Genomic DNA, 17,777 nt, shown 5'->3' with positions numbered 1-17,777 from the left:
AGAAAGAAAGAAAGAAAGAAAGAAAGAAAGAAAGAAAGAAAGAAAGAAAAGAAAAGAAAGAAAGAGGCAGTAAAGCATTGAGGCAGGGGAAGGAATTCAAACCAGCTTGTGCTTAGCTGTCCATGTAAAATTAAGAAATCAGACTAGACAATATCTCAGTTTGTTTTTTTTATTCTGAAATACTATGAGTCCATGAGATAAATTAGATAAAAAATATTTTATCATTATTTTCTTATACTATGAGTCCATGAGACACACTAGAAAAAAATTATTTTATCATTATTTTATTAATTAGAAAGATTTTCAAATAAATATTCTGAAACTGACAGTTTGTCAGGCTCATACTCCAATTACATCCAAAACTGAAATTAAACAAAACAAACAAAAACCTTCAGACACTAGTTCTGTTAAACAAGTTTTAACAAAATGCAGCTTGTTGGAAAAATTCAAAAATTACTTAGTGGATATACACTAATTTAATATACTTAGAATAAAATTGAACTTTAGAGACACTGTTTTCTGAGCACTAACAGGTTGTCTGCTACTTTCACACAGTATATTTTGCTCGTAACATTCTTTTGAATGAAGATAACCTAAAGCGAAATGGTCTGATAGTAAGGAGGCAAAATAGAGTACTTAGAACATTTTCATAGCTTATTAACTTAATGTTATGGAGGTTAAAATGTACATCCTTCCATCTAACATATGTTTTAAATTAAATCAGTACTGCCACCTAAGAGACTGACTTTGGATATCTTTGATTGAGAAAAGGATAATCATTTTAAGTCTTTCTGATTCTAACAAAAATTGGAAAAGAAGTGCTGTGGTATCTATTTCATTATTTATTTAAACAAAAATATTTTACTGATGCTACATACAACTCAGGATTTTAGATTCTTTTCTCAAAACTCTGCTTACTTTTTTTGTTTTCATTTGCAATTACAAATCAACAACTGTTGATTGCTATGCTAGGTATCTCGCAGAATGAATATGAAATGTGGAACTATCAGTTCTTAAGAACTGATAGATTGCTAGTGAGACAAAGTGTCCGTATGAAATAGTTTTAAATTTAAATTATTTATTTTGATGTGTGAATGTGTGTTTGTGAATGTAACAATAAAAATAAGTTCAGTATGTATGTGATCTGGTTTGGTATTCTGATGGATAGAGAAGGTGAAATGTGATTTGGTTTTTAAAAAATAGAATAGCACAAGATTTAAAAAAAAAAAGAGAGAGAGAGAAAGAAGGAATTCCATTCAGGAAGAACAGCATGAGCAATGCTGGGCCCTAAATATTAAATATACATGACAACAAAGTAAGTATTCACTACTTTATTTCACAAAATAAATATTTAGTAAGATTATCATTGGTTTCTATTTTGAGTTCTATGATGTATGTTTGAAAGTTGCTGCCTGTACAAACCTATTTTCTGTACCTCATTATTTCAGTAGTCTGAAACAGTCATCTTCCTTTATCAGGAAAAAGATCATGAAGTATTCTATATACTGCTAGAATCAAGTCTGACCTCAGACTTCTATGTATGTGGAAAGATATTTCTTGTTCCATGGTGAATTCTGGGAATAATACAACAATCATTTCAAAAAGTATAATATCAATGGAAAGGTATGGATCTTAGGGAATCTAGGTCCTGAGAGGTATAGAAAAAGTTCTATGTCAGGCAGAGTGTTTTGAATATAGAATAGGGCAAAATCATAAACCATACGACTATCAGGCAAAGTCTGCCATAATAGTCTAATGAATTATTTCGTATAATTTCTCTGGTATCCTTCTTTTATATTATCACTACCATTGCAATAGTCTAGTCCATATCACATATGTGAAAGGGTTAATTAATCTTCTTCAAAATTATTCATAGGTTCATCTTCCCAAGACACTAATTCTTGGGTTATTTCATTGTTCAAACATATTCAGTGATTCCCTATCAACTATGGAATAAAATCCAAATTCCAAGTCACAGAATTTCCAATTTCTGCAACCAGTAGAACATGCTTAATATATACTGGTGAGAAGACATCAAAACACTAGTATTGACTTTTAAAATAACAATGGTGTCAGGCACCAGAATGCAAAATTGTCATTTGCCTCTATCTCAATATATAAGTACACTAAAATTTTCTCAAATAATTAATAGAATAATTGTGACTGTGACTCAAAAGTGAGCTTCCTTTCCACCAAAATACAGTGTACATGCTTGTGCATACAAAGTCACAACCAGTAGAAGACAGCATGTGGTGAAATCATAAGAATGTAAACCCTTAAGTGGATGATTCACTGCTGTAGACTAGGGCCTACTGGAAAAGCATCAAGGCTGAGAGGTTAGAGTTAATAATTTATGTGTATTTCCCATTTAAATAATAACTGGAATGAGCAAAGTGAATGGCTCAGTGAACAAAGTCTATAGAGAGAAAAAGAACAGAACCATGAACAAAGAGAATGTAGTAAGAGGAGGAGAAAGCAACCATGATGGAGCTAGAGACGGAACAGTCAGGGGAAGCCTGGGAATTGTGGGGGCCTCAAAATAACCCACATGAAAGCCCTAGGATTGGTCCATCTTCCCTACCTGTGTTCAGTCCTAGGCTATGGACCTGGAACAACAATTGCTACCTTGATCAAGATCGATCTTTTTATTAGTGTCCTGGAACTACCCAGAAAACCCACTGTTTGATAGGCATGTCCCTTGAACAACACCTAAAGTTAATAATTTGAAAAAGGACACCCTCTACGTCTCCCACAAAATAATTAAAAATTAATATTGTTTATCTCATTTACTAAAAATCTCATAGAGAATCAAGCCAGCATATTTATAATATGTATTCACTAAAGTAATAAAAGTACATAAGGAATGAATGAATTTATATATAAAAAAGGAAAAATAAAACAAAAATGAACCTTGAATTGAACTGACTTTGGTTTTAGTCTTCAAAATTGTTTCCTTCTCTTGATTTGCTCTAACAAAATTATCCGTAAGGACTCATGGACTAGAAAATGACACATGCGAAAGTGGTGTGTGTGTGTGTGTGTGTGTGTGTGTGTGTTTATAATATATGTAGAGAGAGACACACACATACATATATAGACACATATATATGAGTAAAGGCTTCTTTTCCCTCTGCACTTGAAAGAGTACAAGAAACATTTTACACTAATTTATCTGTAAACATGGGGCAATATTTAATATTCCCAAGATGAATATTGTAGAATGATTATTTAGAAATCATTAAATAATTATTTGTGATTACTTAGAAAATATTTAAAGTAATTGTTATTTATCCTATCTCTAAAACATTCCACTTTCTGTAGATAGGGTTTTGTAAATTATTATTAAAATCTGACATATTGATGAGGACCCAAAAACAAAAGAGACAATTATGGGAATAGCCTAATTTGAAACCATACCAAGAAAAGCACTCAACAAGTATTTTTTCATAAAATAATCAGAACACTATTCAGTTTCACTTCAACTTGCTCAGAAGCTGAAGTGACCTTCAAGTTCAATTTCTGGAAAACATCATTGATTAACATACTTTGCTGTTTCTATTAAACTGTATTCTAGGGAATGGCCAAGCCGATAAAGCAGCATGGAACAAAGATGTACTTTGCACATTAGATTCCCTACAGATGCAGAAGTTACTCATTTATCTCTAAACTTGCCTCTTGAGGGATTCGTGCTTAGCTTCTATTAGGCAACTTGATTGCACAAGTGCTGTACTGCAGGTTCCTACACAGTCCTCTGAAGCCCAAATTTAGGGAGCAAGCATTCTGGGCTCTCTTAGTAACTAGACAGCTCAAGTAGGGCAAGTTGAGCACTGGTGTGTGGTCTACAAATGATCCTGTCTCTGGGCATGAGACTGCATTATGGAGAATGTTTCTGGGCTGAGTTCCAGATCCTTGAGTGAGTGGATGGTGAATTAGGTCATTTTGTTTCCCCTCACTTTCTTATGAGGGAGACTAAAATAGAATATTCTGAAACAGCAGAATAGTGAGAGCATTTAACAAAAGATCCCAAGAGCAATACCTGGTTAGAAAAGGCACAAGGAACAAGGTACAAAAGAAACAAGGTAGTGATCACATAGTGGAAGTAAACTGTGGACAAGGAGATGGGAATGAGAGCAGATCTAGCTTGGAAGGCTAAGTAAATAACTATGCATTGGGTTAAAAAGAGAGAGAGAGAGAGAATTGAACAAATATATATTGCACATTTGAGGGTGTATAACTGGAGCAAAAAATATGTAATATTATGAATCCAGTAGTAGATAGTTTAAAAGTGAACAGAGAGATGCTAGGAAATAAGTCTTGGAATTCAGAGTGGGGGTGCTTAAGGCTTTTATTACTTGCTGTTCAGCTTCTATAACTGGCTGATTCTTCTGTGGCAACTAGGATTAAGGGTTTATACTGTCCTGCCTTCTTCCTCACATCACTGTAACATGATCTATTGCACTGTGCCCCAAAATTATCCCTTTAAACACACTTCCGTGCCAAAACAGATGGGATATTCAATTCTAAAAACACCCTTCTCTTATGAAAGTATACTTATGGCCTACTTGAAGTAGGCCACCAAGAGGCTGTTCTTTGAATGAGATGGATGCAACTCAGCAGATAAAAAATACAAAGGCAGGAGAATGGAGTGGGAATTTGATCTATTGTGATACGCATAGTCTGTGTAAGACAAAGAAAAGTAACATACAGCTATTGGAATATGCCATCTAGTATTTGGTTTCCCTGTATTAACCCATGTATTCCTCACAATAACTCTATGAGATTAGTGTTTTCATGAACTCCAATTAAAAAATGGGATACTGAGATACAGAAAGTAACTTGTCTGAATTACACAACTAAGAGCTGACAGAGCTAGGATCTGGACCCAGGATGTCCGCTTTCACAGCCCATAGTCTTAGCCACGACACCACATTCATTTCCATCCTTAGAAGCTTCAGTTGAAAGTTAAACTAATCAAGGACTCTAACACTTTTAGTTACTAAAGTGAGTGACTGCCTTTATAACTGAAATATTGAGCAATCAGGACTAATACCAGGTGTTGAGCCAGGGCTCCTGGTGTGCTGAAATAGCTAGGACCCAAGAAAGAAAGGAGGGAGACAATACTCTGAACATAACCTCCACATACATAAAAGCAGGTGAGGATGAAGGTGATATAATTAAGCATAGACTGCAGAGAAGAAAGACCAAGACTACAAATAGATCCTTTTGTTGATTTGTGTTTGATACCATAAGGATATGTGATTTAACCCATGGTGATAAAGAATTCTTTTAAAATTGTCTACTTCGGGGCACTAGTCATATTTTTTCATCTGTTTTTCATCAGTGACTATTATAACACCTGGCATGTAGGAGGTGAAAAATAAATACTCATTAAAGAAAAGACAAAAGGGGAGTTGGAGTTAGGAGGACTTCAAGAGCAATATAAATATATGGGAAATACAGGAGTGACATAAGCTTTGTGATAAGATCCATAGCCCAAGTTGTCACAAGACAAAAAAAAAACAGATGCATTAGATTCTAAATGGATTAATTTCAATCAAGTATTAGAAACGGTGCCCTTATTTTGTGCAATACTTGGTAATATGCTATAAGAATATGGAAAAAAGATACCTAGGTAACAACCATTTGGTTTGTATCCTTGCGAAACAATCTTGTGGCACTAGAAGAAGTAAGGGAGAAGGCAAGAGCTACTGAGGACTGAAAGAGATCTTACAAACAAGTGGGTAGATTTGGAATGAAAAAATCTTTTCCAGGTGAGATTAAGTGGGTGTCTGTGGGGTAGGGAGTAGGGGCATCGGTTGATGACTGGGAGAGTTGGTAGCAATAAAAGATATAAAATTATTCCAGTTGAAAAGGAAAATCATAGCCAGACCCCCTTAGAGAAAGAGCACAGCAAAACTGTAGACCCCTATGCCTGGTCCATATGGCTAATGCTGGTTTGCTCTGCTTATCAATTTAGCAAATTTACAATAGATTTTTTTCATCCTAATACACTATCAACTTAAAGCACGCACATACTTCAACACTGTCTGTACTCAGTTAGTAAAGGAAAACTCAAAATCTTCATGTATGATTATTGAATGTAATAAAGCGTTGCAAGTATACAAAAGAATGATTGCTTGTTGACATGGAGATGATGGTTTTGTACTGCTAAATACTAGGGGAAAGTAAGCCTGAATGCGATTGTGATTTTTAATAACTCAAGTGAAAGTGCACAAGATATGAAATGACTATTCACTGTACACTATTAACTTCTGAAATACGAATCAAAGTACTATCTCCTGAAATATGAAAAGACCCATGTGATAGTGACACAACCAAAGAAGGCTTCTAAACAATCAACATCCAGAGAATGGGGCTGGGATAGGGTGAGGAATCCTGTAATATCTTAGCCCAGGCTGTCTGAAAGTTTATTGAGTACACATGTGTAAGCATAGCATTCCTTCTTTTTGCAAGTTATTCTGGCCAAAAACTTGCCCTTTTTAAAACCCTAACAATGAATACTCTCTGCCAAGCCTCATCACAATGAAGTCTAAGTCAACAATCCCCACAGCTCTGTGAAATGTGAATTGAGCCAAAGAAAGGGAAATGTTATTCACCCGTCTGTACATCCAGTGTAAGTGCTTTTGAACAGCTACTTTACAGGTGATAGGAATCAATTTCAAAATCTACTACTGTAATTTCTTAATTTGTATTAACTTCCATTTCCAAAATTATAAATAATTTGTCTTACACTCTGTCATCATGCAGGTAATTTTGCAGACAGAATAATCTGGCTACTTTTATAATTGGCCAGTCTTCTTGGGAAGAAACAGGTAACAATGAATTCAGTTATGATAGGGAACTATATAAATATATGAACAGACAAGACCGAAGATAGTGTGGTCAAAAGAATGAATTTTGAATTTTAAAATATGTCAAGGATAAAGTTAATATATATAATTGCAAAAATATATAAAGAATTCACTCTCTGGTGCATAAAGTCAAACCTAAAATCTTGTTAACATTTGAGATGATTATTTTCATTTACAAATAAATTTTTAAAACTAATATTCTCATCATGATTAAGTATTCACAAGCCATCACGATGATATATTGATAGAAGTTTAAAACAAAGAAGCAGACAACATGAGTCTGTACAAAAAAAGTGAGGTTCACATACTTAGTGTGCAAATTAAGCATGCATTTAAAAAATTTTAGTCAGAATATTATATTGCTTCATCCCTCTATTGGATTGAGCTAAGTTGTCAAGACAAGATCACTCTATAAAACATTTAAAAATTTATTTTGTGTAATGGAAATTAAAACCCAAAATCTAAGATTCTAGTAAGAGTCCAAATCATATTAGTCATATTGATCTTCATCTTTTCAGACACTTGTATTGTTTCAGAAATTTCAGTGGGATATCACCCTTTAGTCACACATTCTGGAATTAGGTTCCATGACATTTTCCAAACAAGTTCTTGAATGTGTTTTGTATGCTATCACTCATACAAACTAAAACCAGAAATAAAAAAGCATGCCTAAACTTTCAGCCATTTCTCCGGTATAGCACAAATTCAGCAGAAACTCCAGTTAACGGTAAAGCACAGAATCAGGTCATTATTAAATAAGTATAAATGTAAGGTAAAAAGAGTATGACCTTGGTATGTATAAAAGCTTATATAGAAAAGGGAAAACAACTTTGGGTCTGACTGAAGGAAAGCTTCCCGAGAGACAGTAAAACTCAATTAAAAAAAATTCAACAATTTGGAACACAAGGAAGAGAAGGAATAATGTGTAAAGTAACATGTATATGCATGTGTGTGTATATATAATATATACATATATGTGTGTGTGTGTGTGTATATATATATATATAGAGAGAGAGAGAGAGAAACAGAGAGAGAATTGACATTTAGAGATATATCTATACAGTCATGTGATGTATACAATGTTGTATTCGAAAATGGATCACAATATCACGGTGGTCCCAAAAGTATAATATCATGTTTTTACCGTATCTTTTCTGTTTAGATATGTTCAGAAACACAAATACTTTGCACTGTGTCATAGTTGCCTACAATATTTAGTATGGTAGCATGCTGTATAGATTTGTAGCCTAGGAGCAATAGGCTATACCATCTAGGTTTGCATAGGTTAATTCTATGATGTTTGCACCATGACAAAATTGCCTAATAACATATTCCTCAGAACGTATCCCTGTCATTAAGTGATACATGACTGTATAGTGCATGTATTCATACATGGATGTATGTGTGTATAGATATGCACACATGTGTGTAAAATGTAATAGGGCGATAGTAAGATGGTAGCCATATTTGCTGCCTATTCTATATTGTCTGGAACACATGTAAGTCTCAGCTTCTAAAAGTTATTTTGGGGGGAGGCAGAAGCCTCTTGGGTATAATTTAATATTCAAAATTGTCGTGGTCTATATATTACACATATAACATTTGATGGCAAGTGATTTTTCAAGCACCTAATGTGGTAGACGTTATTGAGATTGAAAGAGAAAAAAAGAGTAAGTAGTCACACAGTAATTTTGGCAAGAATCTTGGAAGCATAATAATCACCTAGAATTGGAAACATCTAGCACTGATGTGTCTTCTCAATATCATTGAAACAGTAAAGACAGAAGTAAAAAATGCACATATTTTTTAAATGTTTAAGATTGATTTATAGAGATGACTAATAAATAGCATTTTTTTTGCATGAGAGCCTTTAATTATACTCATAATTTGAAATCTGAATGTTTTTAATAATTCAAATGTTATTTTATTAGAAAAATAAGTAATTACAAGAACAGCTAATTTACAGTATTTATTTATTATGATAGTATTATCAACAGAAAAAATGGCAGCAAAGTAGTAAATGGAAGTAGAAGAAAACATAAGCATTCAGTTGAAAGGCATTGATATGGTTTGGCTCTGTGTCCCACCCAAATCTCATCTGGAATTGTAATCCAAATTTTAATACCCACATGTTGTGCAAGGGATATCATGGAAGGTGATTAGATCATGCGGATAGTTTCCTCATGCCGTTCTCATGATAGTGAGTGAGTTCTCATGGGCTCTGATGGTATTATAAGGGGCTTTCCCCCACTTCTCTTTGCACTTCTATCTCCTGCTGCCATGTGAAGAAGGACATGTTTGCTTCACCTTCTGCCATGATTGTAAGTTTCCTGAGGCCTACCCAGCCATGTGGAACTGTGAGTCAATTAAACCTCTTTCCTTAGAAATTACCCAGTCTCAGGTATTTCTTCATAGTAGCATGAAAACAAGCTAATGCAGTACATTGGTACTGGGTAGTGTGGTGCTGCTGTAAAGATACCTGAAAATGTGGAAGTGACTTTGGAACTGGGTAACAGGCAGAGGTTGGAATGGTGTGAAGGGCTCAGAAGAAGACAGGAAGATGTGAGAAGGTCTAGAATTTCTGAGACTTGTTGAATGGTTTTGACCAAAATGCTTATAATGGTATGAACAATGAAGTGCAGTCTGAGGTGGTTGCAGATGGAGATGAGAAATGTGTTGGGAACCGGATAAAGGTGTCTCTTGCTATGTTTTTGCAAAGAGACTGGTGGCATTTTGCCTCAGCCCTAGAGATCTGTGGAACTTTGAACTTGAGAGAGATGATTTAGGGTATCTGGCAGAAAAAATTTCTAACTGGCAAAGGGCTCAAGAGTAAGCAGAGCATAAAAACTTGGAAAATTTGCCTCCAGATGATGCAACAGAAAAGAAAAACCCATTTTCGGAGGGGAAATTTAAGCCTGTGCAGAAATTTGCTTGAGTAACTAGGAGCCAAATGTTAATCATGAAGACAAGGGGGAAATGTCTCCAGGGCATGTCAGAGACTTCACAGCAACCCTTCCTGTCACAGGCCTGGAGGCCTAGAAAAAAAACATTTCATGGGCTGGATCCAGGGCCTCCCTGCTGTGTGCAGCCTCGCACTTGGTGTCCTGTGTCCCAGGTGCTCCAGCCGTGGCTGAAAGGGGCCAAGTTATAGCTCAGGCCATTGCTTCAGAGGGTGCAACCTAAGTCTTAGCAGCTTCAGTGTAGTGTTGGTCCTGCAAGTGCAAAGAAGTCAAGAATGAGATTTGGGAACCTCTGCCTAGATCTCACAGGATGTATGGAAATGCCTGGATGTCCTGGCAGAAGTCTGCTGCAGGAGAATAGCCCTCATGGAGAACCTCTGCTAGGGAAGTACAGAAGGGAAATGTGGGGTGAGAGCCCCCACAAAGTAATAGAGTAGTGGCCAGAGCCTCCTCTAGGGGCACTGCATAGTGGAGCTGTGAGAAGAGGGCCACCTTCCTCCAGACCCCAGAATGGTAGATCCAGCAGCAGCTTGCACTGTGCTGGAAAAGTCACAGACACTCAATGCCAGCCTGTGAAAGCAGCCAGGAGTGGGGCTGTACCTTGCAAAGCCACAGGAGCAGAGCTTCCCAAGGCTTTGGGAGCCCACCTCTTGTATCAGCATAACCTGGATATGAGACATGGATTCAAAGGAGATCATTTTGGAACTTTAAGGTTTAATGACTACTTTATTGAATTTTAGACTTGCATGGGGCCTGTAGCTTCTTTGTTTTGGCCAATTTCTACCATTGGAATGGGTGCATTTACCCAGAGCTTGTACCCCAGTTATATTTTGAACTAACTTGCTTTTGATTTTCCAGGTGCATAGCTTGAAGAGACTTGCTTTGTCTCAGATGAGACTACAGACTTGGACTTTTGAGTTAATGCTGAAATGAATTAAGACTTTTGGAAGGCATAATTGTGTTTTTAAATGCGGTAAAGATGACATTTGAGAGGAGTCAAGGTCAGAATGATATGGTTTGGCTCTGTGTCCCCACCCAAATCTTATGCTGAATGGTAATCTGAATTCCAATCCCTATGTGTTGTGGGGAGGGACCTCATGGGAGGTGATTAGATCATGGGAGCAGTTTTCCCATGTTGTTCTCATGATAGTGAGTTCTCACAAGACATAAGGGTTTTTTCCCTCTTTCACTCTGTACTTCTCTCTCCTGCTGCCATGTGAAGAAGGATGTTTTTGCTTTCCCTTCTGCTATGATTATAAGTTTCCTGAGGCCTCCCCAGCCATGTGGAACTGTAAGTCAACTAAACCTCTTTCCTTTATAAATTACTTAATCTTGGATATTTCTTCATAGCAGTGTGAAAATGACTAATACATGCATTAATCTTACTGACACGAGAGAATGGTTCACTATTAGTAGAGTTTTCCACTACATAATTTAAATATATATTAAAGATAGTCTTTATTTTTTGAACGCTTTTAAATTTACAGAAACATTGAGAAAATAGTACAGATAAGTCTGCCATAAATCACATCCAGTTTTTCTTATTATTTATTGGTATGGACATTTACATTGGTATGGACATTTTTTACAATTAATGAATCAATAATGACACATTTTCAATAATCAAAGTCCATACATTATTCAGATTCTTTTTGTTTTAATCTAACATTTCTTTTTCTCTGTTCCAGGGTCCCATGCAGGATACTATATTACATTTAGTTGTCATATCTCTTTAGGCTTAGGCTTCTCGTGCTGTAACAATTTCTCAGACTTTTTTTGCTTATTTTGAGGCTTTTGTTTGTTTGGTTTAGTTCATTTGTGCTGAGAAGTGATGACTTTCTTTGTTTTTGAAGACAGGTGTGAAGATTACTGAGCAGGTATTTTGTAGAATGCTACTCTAGAGTGAGTTATCTGATTTTTTCTTGTGCTTAGATTGAAGATATGAGTTTTGGGGAGAAAGATCACAGAGGTAAATTGTCATTTTAATGCAGTAATATCAAGGTCATATACTATCAACATGATTCACCACCCACTGTTGATGTTGACCTTGATTACCTGGATAAGATAGTGAGATAGGGCTCCTCAGGCTTATCCACTGTAAAATGCTACCCCACGCCAATCTTGCTTTCTAATATTGCTCTCCAATAGAAATAACCAGTCATTTTTGGAGAAATGGCTCATTCCAGGAATGGATCAGGGTGAGCCTACAGCATCTTGAAATGCCAAAAAATAAAGACATGCTCACAACACACACACACAATGCTAGAGGTGTATTGAAAAGACAGAGGAGCCAATTGAAAGAGCTCCCAGAGGCCAAAGCTGGAAAAATTTGAGCAATAAATAAATAAATTAAGTAGTACTGATTATAATGCCAGTATAAAAAATAACCATGATAGTATGCTAGTATAAATAAGTGACTGAATAAATTAACAAGTATGGAGGAAAAGACAATTCTTCCATGCACAATAATTTCAAGTAATGTATGTAGCTACTCTGCCCACGAGAAACAGAAGCCTACCTGTCTACTCCTGAAGTGTTGGCTAAGCATGCTGACCTCCTTCCAAAGAGTACAGCATGGAAAAAGGAGGGGAGAAAAAGAAGGTAATCTTTGTAGCTTATTGAGCTTTGCAAATGAGTGAGCAAACTGAATAAATTGACCAGTGAAAGATTAGCATGCTAGTTAAAGATGACCTAGTTGATGGCTATTAAAATTATTAAACATGAACATGGATCTAAAGCATCCAAGACTAATAATGATGGATTGAAAATCATCACAGTTATTAAAATGCAAATATAAACAGTATAGTTCATTACAATGTCAGCTTTTTAAAAAGACTTACCTATGTATAGATGTTTAATTGTTTATATTATATATAAATGTCTACTAATCTTAGTATCACTCAAGTTTCAAAATAATCTCAAAAGTGTTGCAATTGTTTATCACTGTATTTCTTGGTTACAGTGAATTATTATTTTCTTTTTTTTTAGTTATTATTTAGGTATTTAAAGTTAGGATGAATTAACATGGACATACATGATGTATACCTATCTTTATTAATTGGATACTTCTAAACATTACAAAAAATAATTTTAAATAATTTTTAATTATTATTTTTATATACTCTATCTGATCTGGTCATTACACTATTTCTGTATATTATGCATTATCATAAAACTCCCAGTCTCTCACAATTTTTTATGAGGGGTAAAATCCTAATATTGTAAATAACACTTTTTGCTAAAATCTCAGAGAAAGTAAATTATAAACTCCAAAATCTTTAGTTTGACTTTTACAGTCAATAAAAAGATTCAAAATCACTATTACCTATTTAAACAATTGGTTATACTTCGATAGTATTTAGAATTTGTTCAGCACTGAACAACATGAAGGTATAAAAAGTTAAGGAAGACAAATTCCTACCCTCAAGATTCTTATTACCTAGTAAGGGATTATAACCACAGAAAAAGTAAAGAAGAATACAAATGTTTGAAAATAGACTATTAGCTTGACAGGTATGGAAAATGTATAAAATTAAAAAGGATTTTGGCTATGTTTCCTGGAGAATGGGAATTGTTTTAAAACCATGTTTTCAGGCAGGAAAGAATGTGATCAGCGTTATTGCCCATAGAAAATCATCATTACTATTATTGTTATTATGACTTATTCCACAAATGTGAATATTTATTTCTTCTGTCAAGGATTATGTTATGGAGTGTTGAAATGCTACTTTACTTAAGTACTCTGTGCAGCTCCAGGTGTTTAGAGGAAGAATAATAAGAACTTTTCAAAACAAGCCTATGGCTACTCTTGTTGATGAAGAAAATTATTTATTAATTGACAAGGATGATTCTCAAGGAACATGTGTCAGCAATGTAGTGAACCGCCCAGACAGAACAGCAAAGTTCAGAGTCAACATTTGCTTTTCCAAAATAATGAAGCTATAACAAACAACCTGAAGACATAATACTCATTAAACTAGCACCAATTAGAATATCTTCCCCTTGAGATTGAGAACTTGATATTACACAGGCATAATAAAAATAGTAATGAGTTAGCCCAGTAGCTCTATTAATGTAGTAAACAGACACTGAGACACAGAGATGCTTGCCAATCCCTGAAGTTATCTTCAGAGACACCTCTGGTTTATGATAACCCTTTTGATAGTTAACAAATGTCCATGCATTGGAATGAGAGCACAGTATGAAGAATAACTGGAGACTATGAAACTTCTTGAATTAATTTAACTTCAACCCCAAGCAATATCCTTCTTAGTTTTGGAAAAGAAAAATATGTGAGAGTAAATCAGCTTGGTGACTCAAGTTGAAACCTGAAGTCCGGTCTGTTACCCTTTTGGAAACAGTAGAAGATGTGCTTCCTCTGCCTTTCCAGTTGTTTATATTCCTGACCTTCCCTGCCACCAAAAATAATTCCCATTCCCACGCTTACTAGTCCTCCCCCTATATAAAAGAGAGATTACAAATTCAGTTTTTCTTTGTGTATTTTCCTTCTGCAAAATATAAAGCAAATCATTAGTAAAGACTTACCTATGAAGGCAATTCTGGTGAAAGGCAAAAGAAAGCCACAGCAATTACTTTTCTATCTTTTATCATTAGTTTCTGCTAGTGTTGATTATAGTTTCCTGATAATTCCAAAACATTTTACATTGCCAGATACTTTTTCTTAACCTCTCATCTCAAAATGTCAACAGGAAAGTAACCAGAGCGAACTACAAAAGTGAACCAGTGGTGCTGAAATACGATGTAAATTCTTAGGTATTCAGGTTATGAGGACAATAAGTAGACAGAGGAAAACTAATCTCAGGAGATATTCTTAACACAACCATGAGATTTCTATTTGATAAATTATTTTCTTTTTTTTTCCCTTTATGGACATTGTTAAAGAAACTAATAATTCCTACAAAGGAAAATGAAACCTATAGGTATGAATAGATCTTTAATATCACATACATATGATTCTGGGCTTATCAATTTGATGTGGTTCATTCTCATTCTCAACCATGAATCGCATTTAAATTTTTGAGTGTCCTCCACATGTAAATGATAACAGATACAGATACAGCATCATAACTGACCTCAGAAAGTCCTCCCATTAAGTGGGGTCATGATAACTTGCTTGAAGTTTCTGAAAGGAGACCCACACCCAGGTAAAACAGTTCCTATCTCAGCCCTGTCCCTTACTCAGCTTATATTTGGCACATCAAGCAACATTTTTGCATCTCATTTATTATCATGTCTAAAATAATAACTACCTAGCTTATTCCCCCATCAACACAACTTTTTAAGAATTATGATTCTTTGTTAAGAACATAAAAGCCAAAATGGGACAATACCCATTTATAACTCTTTATGTCTCTGTTTTTTTTTTCTTTTCTGTTCAAAAAGAAATGAAAAGAATAAGAGAATAATGACACTTGTATCATATTGTTGAGGATATTAATTGTGATAAAGTTCACAGCACCTGAAACACAATAGGTGTTTGATAAATGTCTCTTCCCTTCTCTAGCAATTTTCCATTTCACAATTGGGCAAATTCCATTGGAAATGTTGGCAGTCCGAATCAGTACTGTGTTACTGTCTCTCAGCTCTTGACCCTACGCTTATCTCGTCCCACATCACCTTCCTATATTTCCTGGCCTTTCCCTTCCAAGAGCCAAGGTCTTTTCCCCTCTCCCTGACCAGGGTCATCACTTTGCGCCTGTCAGCGATTCACCCCTGACCAGCCTTAGCTGCTGGGGCGAGTCTCAGAGACTCTAAGACCGGAGTGGGTTAAAGCAGTGGCCAGCTGGGGCTGATCGCTCCCAATCCCGATCTTCTTGCTCATTCTCCTTGCTGTCTGGCCTCGGAGAAGGAAAAGGAGAAGGGAGGGCATCACTGGAGTGATGATATGTGTGTCTTCTTGCTCATCCTCCTTGCTGTCTGGCCTCAAAGAAGGAGAACGAAAAAGAGAAGGAAAAGGAGAAGGGAAGGCATCACTGGAGTGATGACATGTGGCTCTCTCCCTTCTCCGCCTTTCACATTTTTCTTTCCACGTGCAGGACTGGGAAGGCTCTGACCGCCCTTGCCCCCGCGGTTGTCATGGTTACACAACAGCAGCAGCACCAGACTCAGGAGATGTCTCAGACTTCTCCTCTACCTCCGCCTCAATCCTTCCCTCTCTGTTAGGAAATCCTCCCCCTCGTCTCCGCGCGCCCCCACCACGCCATTCCCCGCCTGCGCACACATTCAGGAGAACCCTTTTTAGTCTAAACCATAAACTTTGGTTCCTCTCCTCTCTTCTTTTGCTTGTATAAATAGCACCAATTTAAGGGAGAAGTGGTGGGGTTTTGGTGATGAAATAAGGGTCCACGCAGAGAAGCTTGCATTTTATTACCGCTTCGCTCGAGGCGAAATCGCTGAAAGTTCGCCCGTTTAACTCCTGTCCCCATAACTCGGAATCCCGGACATTAGCGGCCCCAGCTGCTGGCGCGGCTCTGGTCCAGTCCCCTGGATCCAAGAGCGCCCTGCCAGAACGCGGTGTCTCCTCCTTCTGTCAATTTCCTTCCTTGCACTGGGACGGAGTCAAAGCAACTCAGCCCAGTAGGTTGAACTCAAGTCATCAGAGGATGAGAATCAGCGCCGAAAACGGCCCGTGCGCTACCAGCGTAGCCCATTAACGCATTAACTCCGGGCTTGTTGGGCGGAAGCCGGGAGGAAACACCCGGGGGACCGCACTCCTGGTTAAATGCCCAGCACGAGTCAAATCCGGCCTTTCCAAAGTGAGCCAAGCCCACTACTACAAAGGGATCCCCCGAGTGTTTTGCCTTAACCACATTTCAGATAGCCAGCTTTGTGGCTGCTCTTTGACTCCAACTTTCCCTCTAAATCTAAAAGGATGCACACTTCCACCAGACGGAGCGTCGCGATTCCCCGGCGAGGAAAAAGGCGTCGCCCATTCCTCTCCCAAAACGCTACATAAAAACCACCACGCTTCCCTTCCCTCTTCCTTGCCCCTTTCCCTTCCCCCTAGACCAACAGCGAAAGGAGCGAGCGAGGGCGCAGATGCCCTTTGGTCAAATCCTCCCCGGATGTTCCCGACCAAAGCGTCTCCAAATCAACCTGCAGCCGGCGGAAGCCGGGGACACGTTCATAGGCGTTCTCCGCTGCCCAGAACTGGAGGGGTGGTGGGGGAGCGAGGAAACCAGGGAGAGAGCAAAGTTCCTGGGTGCGTCTCGGGAGGAAAACTTTGTGCGGTGCTGCCAGGCGGGGGCTTGGGAGGAGTAGGCTCCGCAGCTGCTGAGGCGGGGTGGGACTGCGCCCCAGGGGCCACGCTGAAGCCGGCGCCGCGCTTACTGCGCACCGATTTCGCGTCTGCTACTCTAGACGCCCACTCTCTGTCCGCTCGCGGGAGCCTTCTCTGTCTCAGCATGATTCCTTATCTCCCAAACCCTGCTCATCCACCACTTCGGACACAGCCACCCTCAAATCCCACTACCCCCGCTTAGCACCGCGGTCTCCAGCACACACTCCCACTGGAGTAGCAGGTGACCCAAACCAGACTTACCTGCTGTGAACTATTCTCACTCTCTCTTTTCCTGGTGGCTTTTCAGGGAGAGAGGAACGGGATGCAGGCTGAGGTCCAGCGGCGCGGCGACCCGGGACACCGGCGCGCGTTCCTCTGAGCCTCAGCCCTGGCTGAGCGGCGGAACCGCCAGCAGCCCTGGCAGAGCCGGGAAGCTGCGGCCGCAGGGGCCAAGCCGGGAGGCAGGGGGCGCTGCTGCCTCCCCCGAGCGCCGTGCTGGGACAGGCGGAGAGCGAGGCACCAGCTGGAGCTTTGGGGAGGCGAGGGTGGCGAGGAAAGGCACGCTCCAAACAGGAGGGCGGCTTTTAAGTTTGTGGTGTGACCGCAGCAGCTGTCCTGGGAGAGACCCAGTCTTTCTAAAAAGAG

At 38.1% G+C, this 17,777-nt stretch overlaps 1 protein-coding gene across 1 annotated transcript in view; it reads right to left on the bottom strand.

The window, feature by feature from the left end:
- Positions 1-17,568, bottom strand: part of SEMA3D (sema domain, immunoglobulin domain (Ig), short basic domain, secreted, (semaphorin) 3D) — a 201,857-nt gene extending 184,289 nt beyond the window's left edge. Inside the window, exon 1 of the mRNA XM_011927680.1 lies at positions 17,394-17,568. The gene's annotated coding sequence lies outside the window, so the exon portion shown is untranslated. The remainder of the gene's footprint in view (positions 1-17,393) is intronic.
- Positions 17,569-17,777: the final 209 nt, after the last annotated feature.

The sequence above is a fragment of the Colobus angolensis genome, unplaced genomic scaffold, assembly GCF_000951035.1.
Source record: "Colobus angolensis palliatus isolate OR3802 unplaced genomic scaffold, Cang.pa_1.0 Scaffold74, whole genome shotgun sequence".
Taxonomy (NCBI): Eukaryota; Metazoa; Chordata; class Mammalia; order Primates; family Cercopithecidae; genus Colobus; species Colobus angolensis.
Note: the sequence above shows the minus strand (reverse complement) of the source record. Positions and strands in the feature narration are given on the sequence as shown.